Consider the following 15218-nt stretch of genomic DNA (forward strand, 5'->3'; position numbering starts at 1 on the left):
CAGTAATCTGGGCTGCTGAAATGTATGGGAAAATTCAGGGACTGGGTTGCTTTCGAAGACATAGTCTTTTCCTTTTAAGGGTTCAGGTCCCATTACTCAATCAACAATACTAACATGTGGGTCATATATTTGGGAAAATCTTGGTAGCTAAAGTTCTAGATTCAAAAGCAAAATGACCCATAGTCTTACTTAGTACATCTCTCTCCATTTCCATCTCAATGAAATTCTACTTTCCTACAAAACAAAAATATTTTATTATTCCCACACTTCATATTTGTGAAAACAGAATTCAGAAGTTGCCATCCTAGTCCTGTTATGCTTTCATTTGACTGTGACAAGCGACTTTTTGTCTATATGTTCCAAAAAACACCATTAAAGTAATTGCCATTCTCATTAATGACATGTTTCTGTATTCGTACAGCATCTAGTTTTAAGAAGCTAAAAGTGATTCACAATGACAGTTCTATCAACATCTTTGTGAAATAGTTATGGACAGGATTATAACTATTTTACTGGAGGAAATTATTTCTTGAAAATTTTCCAGAATTATATAATCAGTACCTTTTTATTTTATTTTTAATATCTTTTTTATTTATTTTCTTAAATATTTCCAATTATACTTTAAAATTTTTAACATTCACTTTTTTTAAATTTTGAGTTCCAAACTCTCTCCCTCCCTCCCACCTTCCCCCTCCTCATTGAGAAGACAAATAATATGATACCAATTATATGTGTTAAGTTATGCAAAACTAGCATCTAGTCAATATCCATTTAGAGGATATCCTTCTAGGAAATTGCCAAGGGTTCTTCATGTTTGCCACCTCCTCCTTTTCTTGTTTTTCAATCCCAAAATTCCTTTTGGTCTCACTTGCAAATGAGGGGTAGGGGGTGGGAGCACAGAAACAAGGCCCAAGAGAAAAGGCCATTGTCTCTTCCTGGGCTCATTCCTGCCTTTAATGTGGCCTATAATGAGTTGCCTGACACATTATTTCCCTTTTTGTAGATGAGAATTGAATCTCAAAGAGCTGAAATGACTTGTTCTATACCATGTGGCTAGGAATTGGTAGAACTGGGACTCAAATCCATGTCTTCTGAAACCAATTGTAGCCTCCTTTCCACTATACCATTCCATGGTTTAGGAGGCAAATTAGTGAACTATCCAGAAAGAGGCAACCAAGATGGAGAAAAGATTCAAAACAATGTAAATTGAGAAACTATCAAAGGAACTGAGAATATTTAGTCCAAAGAAGAGGAGACTTGGGGAGGGTGGGGGAGGGAAAGAGCAGAAATTATGAAGGCTTGGGCAAGAAACTGAAGATTTTTGGGGAAAGGTGGCATTTGGCCAAAGGAGCCAAGAGTTTCAGATAAGATAGTGATTGAAAATGAGATTTGGATTTCTGGACCATGGCTTACACTATGTGTATAATAAGCTCTTGGTCAGGGATAGAGTGCATCTGACTAACAAGTATTAGTAAAAATGGTTCTGCCTGTATTCATGCAAATCTGATTGTTTCCACCAACCTAATCTAACCCATTCAATCAAGAGAGCTTTAAACTGAAAGATAGGCAAAGGAAACAATGACCTTTGTACAGAACTGTCACAGAATGTATCTACATTGTAGGAAGAATGACTGCAGATATTTCATTGGTACAAGGAACTCTTGATAAAGAAACTCTCTACCAACTCAAATCAGCAACGTTTCTGCAAATTATAATCTTAGAAAGTAGTTAGTGCCAAGGCACTGAGGTATTCAATGACTTGCCCTGGATCACCCAAGTAGCATGTATCAAAGGCAGGACTTGAACCCAAGTCTTTCTGATGGTGAGACCAGCACTCTATCTACTATACTACGCTGTTTCTCCTGTTTCTCCATTTCTGTTATTGATACTGTCAGCCTCAGAGGCCCTCAGCATTCCAACCTCAGAGTCATTTTTGATACTTCCCTCTCCCTCATCCTTGGCATCCAACAAGCTATCTTTTGATTTTCCTCCTTCCTCTCCATTTATCCTGCTAGCTTTCTAGTTCATCCTTTCATCACTTCTTGTTCAGACTTTATAACAGCTACCCAGTAGGTCTCCCTAGGCTCTCCCATCTCAGGTTCATCCTTTGCATACTTACCAGACTGATCATCTTAATGCATATCTGCTATGTCACTCCCCTACTAAAAACTCCTTGGTGGTTCTCTATTTCCCCTAGGAATCAATACAAACTTTTTGGCCAGGCATTTTAAAATTCCACTATCTATCTCTAACATATGTTTCAAGTATTATTTCACTTTCACTCTTTGTTCTAGCTATATTGGACTATTAATTCTTACCCAATTTCATTCTTCCTTACAACTCACCTCCATGCATTTCTGAGGGCCATCTTCCATTCCTGGAATGCCCTCTTTCAGCATTTCCAACTACTAAAATTGTTCTCTTCCCTCAAGCTCAGAATCTATAGCGTTATGAAAAATGTATGACCAGAGAAGTGAGGAAACCAATACTGAAGTGGGTGAAGCACCCAAGTGCTCCATTGCTACCTTCAAGATAATAAAAGAAGCAGAGGCCTCCAGTGCATTAGATGGATCCTCTATAAATAATTTACAGAAAGTTAATGGCATAGGAATGTTGGGTGGGCTGTGAGTCACACTGGTAGAGGAAATACCCACGAAGAGTCATAAATCTATCCACGTGTAGTGGGTCACTAGAATTCATTGTTCACCAGTGGAGTGAGGATTCCAGTTTTTCCCCCAACTTAACCTTGAGGATAAGAGCCCAAACCTGAAAAAGCAGAGGTTCCCTCTCCAAATCCTAGAAGGAAGGGGGACCTAAAATATCACAAGAAGTGAAGAGTAAATAATGCACTCAGGGCAGAAAGGGGCTCCCCAAGGCCACTGAGAAAGAGAAACAAGAAGAAATCCTGGGTCTTAGCACCACTGCTGCAATGGCTGCTGCCACTGACATAAACAAAGAGCTAAACTGTGCATATGCTACATGAAGCCAGTGCCAAAAAGACAGTAGCTGTCTGCATTTGCCAACAACAATGTTGATTAAATTTTTTTTTCCTTCCTCTCCCTCTCAAGGGAGTGAGGGAATTTGGGGGATTAGAACAGCAAGTAGTAATGGGAACTGAGTGAGTCACACTGAATCCATCTTGTGACTCAGTTCTGGAGCTAGCTCTGTTCCCTTCCTATTCAATAATGGGATCAGTCCAATTTCTGCCAAAAAAAAAACTTTATTCAATTGTGGGAATTGGGAGAAAACTTTATTGCATTGTTTGAACCTAGCCCTACAGGACTGGCATAGAGAACCTTAAGTAAGCACCTAGGTTATACTGACCAGAAACCCAATCAGACCCAAATTAGAAATCAGATGATCTAATTCTGTATCCTGCTTAATTATTTTCTTTTAATTAATTGGTCTTATTTGACTAATTATTTTTAATGCTTCAAAGTTTGTCTCCCCCTATATTCAGGATCCAGTGCCAAAGCTGAAGACGCATGGTCCCAATTTGTTAGGCAATTTGCATGCATTGCTTAACAAATTGATATGTCTAAAGCTCAAACCTTTGTTTCCTCAATCATTTCATCTTTCACCCATCACAGAAGGAGAGTATCTGTTCCAAAGTTTATCTCTATTCCTTTAAAGTTTGTATTTTATGCAGATTGAAACATACTATTTTCACTCTATTTTTTATGGGTTTTTTCCTCTTACTCTGCTTCTTCCACAACATGACTAATATGGAAATATGCCTTATATGATTGCACATATATAGCACCTGTATCAAATTACTGTTTTGGAGGGGCAGGGCAGGGAAAGAGGGAGAAAATTTGGAACTCAAAGAAATTTTTAAATGAATGTTAAAAATTGTCTTTACATGTAATTGGAAAAAAATAAAATACTATTTAAAGTTTGTATTTTATACTACTGTTCACCTAGTCTCTATAAGCTAGTATCTGATAAAACTGCTGGTTATCCTAAACATGATTGGCCTCTATGTATGTCATTTATTCAAAGATAGTTGTAGAGAAGGTGTTGGTCAGCTACACTGAGAGAATGAAATTCTTTCTAAATCACTGGCTTTCTGACTAGGGGTTCAAAACAAGCCAAACAGACTTTTTTGATAAGCATTATTGTAACTTCCCAAAAGCAAGGGAAAGATTAAATTAATCCAGATTTCCATGGATTCCCCTGGGCAAGGAATGAGTCAAGCAGTGATGGGAGAAGTTCTGCTAAAGAGAAACTTTCTAAGTGCCTCTAAGGCCATTGCCTTAGTGGCCCTAGGAAAATCTCCTTCCTACTTCCCATTGGGGTTTGTTCACCATAGGTTCAAGGGGTCCCCTGAAGGGCAGCATGAATATATTGACAAAACAAAGGCACATCCATCAGGGTGCCTGAAGTGAGGAGCTGGGAAAGAGTGGCTCCACGCATGCAAGTACAGGGGCTGTCCAACAGGGAATAATTAGCTTTGCTGCTAAACTAAACTCTAATCTCCATCTACTGTTAAATCCGTATATAATTAAGTACATGTCACCTATTCCTGTAACAAGAAATAAAGTGTCAATTCCTCCCTTCTTCTGTATCCTTATATTTCTCTCAGGGAAAGTAAACAAAAACATTTCATAAGCTATAATGATAAGAAATAATCAAACTGTAATGGCAGCCACGGAGAAGAAAAAACAAACAAAACAGTAATGTGGAGTGTCTAGTTCTAATTATATGGGTTATAGTAGGAACTGCAATGGTTAACCCTTGCCCTGAATAAAAAGACATGGCTACCATAACTGTGTGTAATAGAGCTTGGAGGATACGTGGACTGCCTAACATGGAGGCACCCTGCTTTCTCTGCCATGTCAGGTGGGAGTAGCCTCCTTCACTCAGCTGTTAAAAGTGCCAAACTGAGACAGTTTCTCCTTCTCCTTCTCCTTTTCCCTCCCACTCCTCTTCTCCCTCTCTTTCCCATGTGCCCTTTCCTACCATGTCCAGAGGGTGAAGATCACAGACACTTCATGAACTGAACTTGGAAGTGTGGATATCTTCCCCCCTTTCTCTCCTTTTAGGCGCTATGGATTAGGCTCTTGCTGTTTCTGTTCTCTTTTGTCATTCTCAGTTCCAGGTATAGTTGGTAATCCCCATTAGAGGGAAGTTCTAGCCATGGTAACTTTGGAACCAGGATTCTAGACAGGATGTTGCAGCCAGCCAGCCTGGCAGAGAAGTCCTGAGAAGCTAGGGTGCCTACAACTTGGTTTGGAACTTGGAACTTGGGACTATGCTCTATAGAAACTGAGCTAAGCTATGAACCTAATATCCTTCACCTCCTCAGAGACTGAGATGGTAAGGGCAGGAAGGAAGAGAATTTTATCTCCCATGTGTTGTGGAATACGATTGTATAGTTGTTAATGTACCTTCAAAGTAAATATTCCTTTGTAAAAGCTAATTGTATTGCAGATAGATGGAGCTGGGGTTTGGGGACCCTCCTATAATTGGAGGAACACCATCAATGTGGGGGGGCTACAGCCAATGGTATAGAACCTAGACACCCTGAACTCCTTTAAGGGTACAAAAGAATCCTGGAGAAGGGATGGGATGTAACATATCTAGCCTTTAGGCAGGACCAGTGTATAAGTACTATATATATGAATGAAGCATGGTGCAGTAGAAATAATAACAATAATGATAGTTTATATTTCAATGAGAATTTAAAGTGTGCAAAGTGATCTGCATCTGTTGTTTCATTTGATGTGTTTAAAAAAGCTGACTTTTTTCATGTAATTTTTTAAAAAATTACTCTTTGTTTTATTTGGTGTGAAGTAAAAAAAAAAAAGGCAAAAAAAAAAAAAAGAAAGCTGGGGCAGCTAGGTAGTGCAGTGGACAGAGTGCTAGCCCTGGAGTCAGGAGGACCTGAGTTCAAATTTGGCATAAAACACTTACTAGCTGTGTGAACCTGAGCAAGTCACCTAACCCTGTTTGCCTCAGTTTCCTCATCTTTGAATGAGCTAGAGAAGGAAATGGCAAACCACTCCAGTATCTTTGCCAAGAAAACCCTCAGTGGGGTCACAGAGAGTTGGACACGACTGAAACAGTTCAACAGCAGCAACAATAACAAAGCTGGGTTTGAATTGTGGCTCTTACAAGCAGTGTGGCATTGAGCAAGTCCCTTGACTTTTCTGGACCTCAGTTTGTTTATCTGTAAAATAAAGGAATTGGACCCTAGATTCTCTAAGCTTCCTGCCAATTTTACATTTTATGACCTCTCCTACTGCATTGATGTGTGGTGCAATTCTAAGTCTTTAATAGCTTAAAATTGTACTAAAATTTTTTGGGATACCCTATATGTTTAGATAGCTACTGAACTAGATAGATGGCAGGTAAGTAAATAAATAGATAAATGCATGGGTGAAGAAAGAGGGGAAGAGAGAGAGACAGAGACAGAGACAGACAGAGAGTTCAACAATTGTTCAACCAATCCCTAATCAATAAACTTGCAGGGTTTTTTCCCCAGGGGAAAAAAAGTGATTATTTTTCTAAAGCGTAATATGAAAATTTGATCATTTGAGGTACAGACTTTTATAGTTTCTGTACATTTAAATTATTGAATGAATTAATACAGGAATAATTTTCACTGAAGTTCTGTAAACAAAAAACAAAAATATTACTTTATTGACAATTTCAGAAAACAGACTATTTTATTTGAATAATAACATGAAAACATTAATATTAAAGCCATTCCTTTCTAAAAAGTTTAATGATGGCACCTTGCAAGTAAATTACTTTTCCTATCATGTAATATGTTTTTACAAAAATTCTAATCAAGCAATTTCTCAAATGTCATTACTTAGAAGTCTCTTTGTTCTCAAAAGTATTTTTCCTGATACATAACTCTTCATGAAGTCAGTACTGATCCTGCAAATACAACTTAAACTTCAAAGTTATGTGTACACTGTGGAAAATTAAGTCATCAAATTAGCCTTCTTTATTCATGAAAATCTAGGCATTCTGTTTCTGAGGTTTCATTTTAGGATACTTTAATGTTTCATTCAGAACATAGCATTCTGGCAAACATTATAAACCCAAATCGGTGAATTACACCAACATTAAATATGCCATTAACATACTCATTCAAAAGAAATGACAATGAGAAGCTGTCATCGTACCCTTACAGAACATCTACATGGACACAAAGCAACCATATAAAAGAAGCCCAAGTAAAGGATGTCAAATGTGGAGAGTGGGGGGAAGTGGGGAGAAGGGAAGATAATGGAGACATTCTGAAAGTCACATAATGTAGTTCTCATACTCTAAAGGTTCAGAACAAATGAAATTTCATAGAACTAACAGCCATCCTTACCCTTTTTTCAAATTGTTAATTTTTTTTAAAAAAGTAGCATTGGTAGCATCATGAATACCCGACCTATGATACCTGTTACTAGGATTTCAAGTGGTAAATACATCAAGTAGCCAGGGCAAATGTTGCACTCGCAGCAGTAGCTATCCTTCTAAACTGAGTCCAAACCAGATGGAAAGCCTACAGAATTACTCAAACAAATGTAGGAAAGCAAGAGATATAAAACATATCATATCGTTTATTGTATACAACACAAGAAAAAATATGATCACCAAAGGGAATTTGAAAAAAGAATTCAGACTTAAATGGAAACCTAAAGAATTGGTGGGTCAAGAAACAAATCAAAGAAAATAAATTAATTATACCAAATAACAGTGAGAGAACATACCAAAAGTTTTATGATGGGGGGGGTATCAGTGGATTTATCTCTTTAAACACTTGCACAGATGTACAAAGAATAGATCAATAAGTTGAGTATGCAATGAAAAAAATTATAAAAAAAATAGGCAGACAGACAAAAAAAGAGAAAAACTGAAAATCAAAGAATAAATAAAATCAAAGATTAAATTTAAACAAAAAATTGATTTATAAATAAAATAAGAATCTATTTTTAAGACTGATAAAATAGACGAACTACTAGCTAATTATATATATGTGTATATATATATATATATATATATATATATATATATATACACACACACATATATGTATATATACATATGAAAACTAAGTGGCCAAAACAAAAAAGAAAAGGAAGTATGCCAAATGAATAGGAATCAAATAAAATTGTTTAGAAGTATTTTGTGTAATTACATGCCAACAAATCTGATAACAAATGAAATAGATGAATATTTGCAAAAATATTAACAGAATGAGAAAGAAAATTTAAAGAAACTGATCTCAGGAACATAAATTGAACTAATAATAAATGAATTTCCAAAGAAAAATATCCTAGCCCAGATGGATTTACAAGTGATTTCTATCAAAGTTCAAAGGAAAATTAATTCCAATATTATGTAAATTATTTTCAAAAACAGAGAAAGAAGGTGCACTACAAAATGTTTTCAATGAGACAAATTCAGGCCTAATAACCACATCTAGGTAAGCTACAAAAAGAAAATATAGACCAGCATCTTTAACAAATATCAATGCAAAAATATTGAATAAAATACTTGCAAAGAGGCTATAGCACATATTAGAAAAACATTCTCTGTGAGCTAGCATATTTTATGCCAGGTTAGTTCAACATTAGGGAAATAATAAATATTTTAGACCACATTAATAACAAAAATAATAAAATCACATGATTAAATCAATAGACACATAAAAAGCTTTTAAAATATAGTATTCACTTACGATTTTTTTTTAAATAGCTTAGGAACAAATTGACCTTTCCTTAATATTATAAACAGTATGAGACGATTGAGAGGATTAGAACAGTAAGTAGTTAGCTGTGGGGAGTGAACTACACTGAATCCATTCTGTGACTCAATTCTGGCACTAGCTTTTATTCAGTCATGAGTCTAGCACAACTTCTGTCCTGTGAGAAAACTTTATTCAATTGTAGCAATTGGGAGAAAACCTTATTTCATTGTTTGAACCTAGCCCTACATGTCTGGGAAACTGGATCACCTCTACCTGCTGCTTAGAGACTCTTAACTAAGAACCTAGGCTATGCTGACTAGAAACCCAGTCAGACCCAAAGATTGATGCAAGGAGTTTTCACACAATTGTACATCTCAAGCGACACATAGGTCTTATCTGAAAATGGCCCTATGTGATCAATCAGTTACTGTTTCCATGTTCCTTTGACTGCAGACAGACATTTAGGGGGAACTGATTCCCTAATTACAGGGAATCGCTTCTGTTCACTCTCCCCTCTTCCAACTTGGAAAGTCCCTAATCTTTCCTCCAATTAGAAATCAGATTACCTAATTTTGTATCCTAGTTGTTTTCTTTTCATTAATTGTTTTTATTTAATTAATTGTTTTTAATGCATAAAAGTCTGTCTCCTCACAGGGTCCAGTGCCAAAGCTGAGAAGATTTGGTCCCTATTTGTTAGGCAATTGGCATGCATTGCTTAATAAATTGATATGCTTAGAAGATCGAACTTTTATTTCCTCAGTCATATCATCTTTCATCCACAACAATTTTTGACAGGTTCAGCCAGGTTGAGTTAAAACTCTGACCCCTCAGGCTGACAGCCTTCCAGAAATACTCCCTAGAGTACTCTGTTTAAAAGGGATTTTTTCATGGAAGATTGCAGCCCCTGGAGATCAGACATACTGTTCTCAATTCCTACTTCTTCTGAGACAAGGTAAGGTTTAGGTTTACATTAGGTTTATATTAGGTTTGCCCTAGGGATTGGAGTGGTTTAGGTTTAGATCAAGTTTGCCCCAGGAGGTAAGGTTGTTTAGGATTGGGTTTTAGTTTTTAGATTAAGTTTTCCCCAAGGAATGCTGAAAGACGATGAATTCCAGTAGTAGTAAGATACCTGTGGATCCACACTTGGATAAATTTTTGATACCATGGGACCAGGGGATACTCCTGAGTCACAGGAATGACTAAATAGCACACTGTTGAGTTATGTGACATTTGGCATAAATCTGCAAGGAATTCAAGTGTTAATTTGTTTTGTTTCTCCTACCACTTCCAATTCAGCTCTTTTCATTATTACAAATTGAAAAAAAAAATTAAGGCTAGCCATTGAAAATTTTTATTCTGATCAGATGAATTTTTTATTTCTTATCATTTTATCTGTTTTTATGTCTTTGTAAAATTAAGGAAAACCTTTGTCTTGTATTGTTTTTAGTTTTATCTGTAGCTCCTGTTAACTTTGAAAGATTTCTAAAATGAAAATGTAGCCAGGCAGAAAAACTACTAACAAGCCGCAGTAAAAGAATTTGTATACTGAGAAAGAGTAATGAAGTTTCATACTTGAAGCAGTTGTACTAGTAAGCAGAACTAACTCTCACTTTAGACTTTCAGCTAGAGATTAGATTTTTTAAAAACTGCTAAAAACATCTTACTAAATTCTGGAGGTTTGGAGATGAATCATTTTAAGATGGCAAGGGAGAACTCCTGGGACTTTGGGTAATTCCAGGAACTCACCCTCTTCTGAAATATCTTAGTGAGTTTTAGGATATCATTCTGTAAAATTTGTTCTAAGGAAAAATGAGAATTATATCTTGTGAAAGTTTCAGGGGTAAAATAGCACTTAAATCATTTCCCCCCTGAAGACTGATAAACCTATTATTTTAGTGTAATGAAGGAAGGCAGTGAGTTTTAAAATAATCCCAGAGTGAAGGGGGAAAAAAGATAAGCAGTTTGCAATTTAAATTTACCTGGTACTTGACCATGAAAAGAGAAAAGCTTGTTTAAATCAGGGACCCCTGAGTCCCATCCCCAATCCAGCTCAGAGATGCCCCTTTCACACCCACTCAAATTCAGACACCTCCCAGAACTCCACCAGCTCAGAGACCCTCTCCCTCTGACCCTGTTGACTCCTTTCAAATCAGATCATGTTCTCAAATAAAGATGTTGGACAACAACAAAAAAAAATATGGAAAAGTGCAGGAAAACTGAGTTACATTCTGGCCTCAGAAATTTGTTAGCTGTGTGATCTTAAGCAAGCTATTTCTGTTTGCCTCAGTTTCCCAATCTATAAAGAAAAATAATAATAATGGTGCCCACCTCCCAAGATTATTGTGAGAATCAAATGATATGATTTGTTAAGTGCTTGACACAGTAACTGGCATACGATAAGCCTATATAAATGTTGACAACTATTATTATTATTATTATTATTTCTTTAATTGAATATAATTATTCTATATTTGATAACTCTAAAGTGGATTTTTATGTTCTGGATGCTGTTAGATTATAAATTGAGCTGTTAAAAGAATGTGATTTTTTTAAAAAATAGGTATTGAAAACTGTTCAGCATTTAATGGGGTATATTTTATTTTTGAACAGATAATTAGTTTACTATGATAGTGAGTTTTCATTTGAAAAATTTTGGCTATCATATATAAAAATTATGAAAAGTATAGGATGACTTAAAGATATAACTTTAATATGTTAATATGAGTAAACTATCAGGTATTTGCTGTATATCTGAAACCACAGAATGAAGTTAGTTTTAATTAATAAATAAAAGATAAATGAAATGTAACTATTAGGGAAACATGAAAAATTAATAATGTTCAAGCCATAAGTTATGGTTAGTGAAATTTTATTTGAGTTAAAAACTCTTAGGACTATAATTTACTATTGTTTTGAGTTTTGATTATACAGATGGTTGTCTGAATTGTCATGAAGCCAATAGTAGAAAGTGACATATGCTGCAGTGTAAGAACTGTGACAGGTGGAGGTCTGTCCCCAGAAAAAAAGGTTAAGGGATGACCTTGGCATGGCCTAAGCTAGGACCAGGAGAATAATAACAGCATTGTAAGGCAAAAAACTTTGAAAGACTTAAGAACTCTGATCAACTCCAAGCGGCATAGTATGAATTAAGGTAGTGTGGAGGCCTGGGCCCCAGCAAGATAAGGCCAAAGCTCATATGTCAGAGCTGAGGGATCTAGGGCCAGAGTCCAGATTAGTGGTGAGAAGATTCATACATTAATTTCATCAAAATTTTAAAGAATGTATTTCACTGTTGTTATTGTGTCTTATTTGCTGCCTCTTGTATTACACAGTTTGTTTCAAAACATTAATAAAAATGATAGGTACTCAATTGTTTCCATGAGGCAAATGATCCCTAAACTAGATGCATGAGGTTGGCCCCACCTTCCAGTTTCCCCTAAATGGACTTTAGATGACCTCTTAGTTCTTTTCTGGCTCAAATCTATCATCTTATGATCCCTAGTATTACACATCAGAGAAAATAAACCTCTAAGAAGTGACCACCAGTAAGGAAGGACAGTTTCATCTTAAGTAATGCTTCATTTGTCTTACATCAGTGGTACATGAGAGTTTCCATAAGTTAATTTTCCAGATACTCTTTTAAGTCTCCAAATTTATTTTTAAAAAAGTAATTATTTTACTTTTAAAGAGGAAATCTTTCTAAATGATATCCTATGTTTCCCTATCTTTTTAAACAGAGAAAGTATGCAAAACTTTTTTTTTCCTTTTTTTTTTATCTGGACCTATGAATTCATTAATGTAGGGAATTTGAAGTGAGGTGACCAATGCAAGTGGTCAGCTGATTTTCTTAAGTTTATAGTTACACCTTTGAGTGCTGCCTCTGTGATGCTCTAAAAACTTAAATAATTTGTCCATGGTTTCACGACCTTTTTATGTTAGAGACAGAGGTCAGCCTTAGGTCTTCTTGACTACTGGGTCATTTATCTTGTCAAGATACTATGTGGTATCTCATGCCAAATATGTTTTAAATTTTTTGGAGCCATTAATATGAACCTCAGTTCTGTCTGCTTACCTAAGGGAGTATTTGGGTATGTGAGCTATGTGCCTCCACACTGAATGATGGTCACAGACTGATATGCTTGAATTTCCACTTCTTATAGATCTTAGTTTGCTTTTTTTCCTCTGTTCTCAGTTGCCACATTGCACTGATGTTATTATGTCTTCTAATCTGCTGCCTTATTTTAACTCACCATTGTCTAGATGAAGACACAAGGATGGCTTTAGCTTCTCTTTGAAAATAAACTGAATGACTACTATTTTCCTCAAAGATCTTGGGAAATGGCTGTGTTCCAGATGGTTGAAGTTATCAGAAATCTGACTTTCAAAAAAGTAGGGTGTTACTGTATGTGCCTAGAGGTGAAGAATATATAGAATATCAGATATCATAGGCTGCTAGCATTTTTTTTTCTAATTTTCATGTTTTTTTTAATCAGCTTGAAATAACTGAGCTACTTTTTAGATGAAGTAGCACCCACATGAGAAAATTTGTTAGTCTATTACATAGATTTCCTTTTCTTTGAAAGATTAATTTATTTGTTTTTAAATATTTAACCACTCCTCCCCTTCAGTAATATTTTTCTCCACATGAAGGCAGTTTCATTTAAGTAATAGTTGGAAACTTCATCTGCCTAGTGAGTCCTCCTGAAATATGCTTTCTTTTTGTTACATGTGTGTTCCGTTATCTAACCAAGAGAAGTCTTGCAGTATTTATAAATGGTAGTAAATTTAAATACTATTTTGAGGAGTGCTTCACTGTGAGATACTGTCCTTTATTTTTGTGATTATCTTTGTGATATAATGTGGTCTCATTAGCTCTTTTTGAATTCTGCCTTTTTCACTTGAATTTAACAATCAACAACAAACACAAGCATGTAAATATACAAAGAACAAAGAAGAGGATTATGTATGACATCATGGATTTCTGTTACATAATTTAGTTTGGGTTTTTTTTAATGGATATTAGATTTAATAGAGCAGTAGAAATTACCCTAGTTGGTCTTTAACTGAGCATTTTAAAATTTTTTCTATTTTATTCTATGTTTTACTGTCTCATAAAAGATTTGCTGTTGTTGTTCAGTCATTTCAGAGTCTTTATGACCTCATTTTGGTTTACTTGGCAAAGATACCAGAATGGTTTGCCATTTCCTTCTCCAGATCATTTGACAGATGAGGAAACTGAAGCAAACAGCGTTAAGTGACTTGCTCAGGGTCACACAGCTAGTAAGTATCTGAGACCAGATTTGAACTCAGGAAAATGAGTTCTTCTGACTCCAGGGCCAGTACTCTATCCACTTCACCACCTAGTTTCCCATTTATAAAAGATTTACACTTTCTTTTTTTGTTTTTCATATCTCTATCATTACTTACTAATTTACCTGCCTTCTTCTCTCCACCCATAACCTTTCTCCTATGACAAATACAGTCCAGAAAAAAAAAATCAACAAATTGGCCACATCTGGAAATGTTATAATAATAATAACAACAACAACATCTAACATTTGTATAGAGCTTACTATATGCCAGACACTCTGTGCTAAGTGTTTTACAATTATTTTCTCATTCGATCCTCACAACAATTTTGCAAGATAGGTGCTATTATTATCCCCCTTTTGCAGGTGAGGAGACTGAAGAAAACAGAGGTTTAAGTGACCTACCCAGGGTCACACAGCTAGACAATATCTAAGGCTGGATTTGAACTCAATTCTTCCTGATTCCAGAGCTGGTCCTCTATCCACTGCTCTCAGCTGCTGCTAGTTGGTAATTATCTTTCTGCAAGTCTCTTCCTTCATCCCCCTGGATTTTTCTTTTTCTCCTTCTTCTCCTCCTTCTTCTTTCTTTTACTTCTTCTTTACTATCTTCATTTAAGAAGTACCTTTGGTCACATATCTATTGAGGAATGGCTCTTATACTTTTGTGTCATCTCTCTCTATAGAAGTGGCATGGCATAATGGTTAGAACACTGGTCAATTCAATTTTAATTCAATTCAACAAACATTTGTTAAGCACCTACTATGTGTCAGGCAGTCTTCTAATTGCTAGGGATACAAATAAGAAAAAGAAAGATGGTCCCTGGCCTCAAGGCGCTTATAATCAAATGGGGTAAGATTAACATACATGTAAAAGCTAAAACACAAAAAGGGGAAAGACCAGGTAGTATCTGGCATGCCAACACGATGTTCTTTGAAGTCAAAACTAAACAGAGCTGTTGTTGGAAAGTGGAGAGTTACCTGGAAAGTTCAGATCTATAAAGGGAAACTGACTCAAGAGGATTTCACTCTACATCAGTTCATACAAGTCTTTCCTGGTTTCTCTGATATCATATCTTTCATCATTTCTTACAACACAATAATATTCCGTTACACCCAATACCATAGTTTTTTCAGTTATTCTCCAGTTGGTGGACATATCATTAGTTTACGTTTCTTTGTACCATGAAAATAGCTGCTATAAATATTTTTAT

This window comes from Phascolarctos cinereus, unplaced genomic scaffold (assembly GCF_003287225.1).
Source record: "Phascolarctos cinereus isolate Bilbo 61053 unplaced genomic scaffold, phaCin_HiC Scaffold_4;HRSCAF=312, whole genome shotgun sequence".
Classification (NCBI taxonomy): Eukaryota; Metazoa; Chordata; class Mammalia; order Diprotodontia; family Phascolarctidae; genus Phascolarctos; species Phascolarctos cinereus.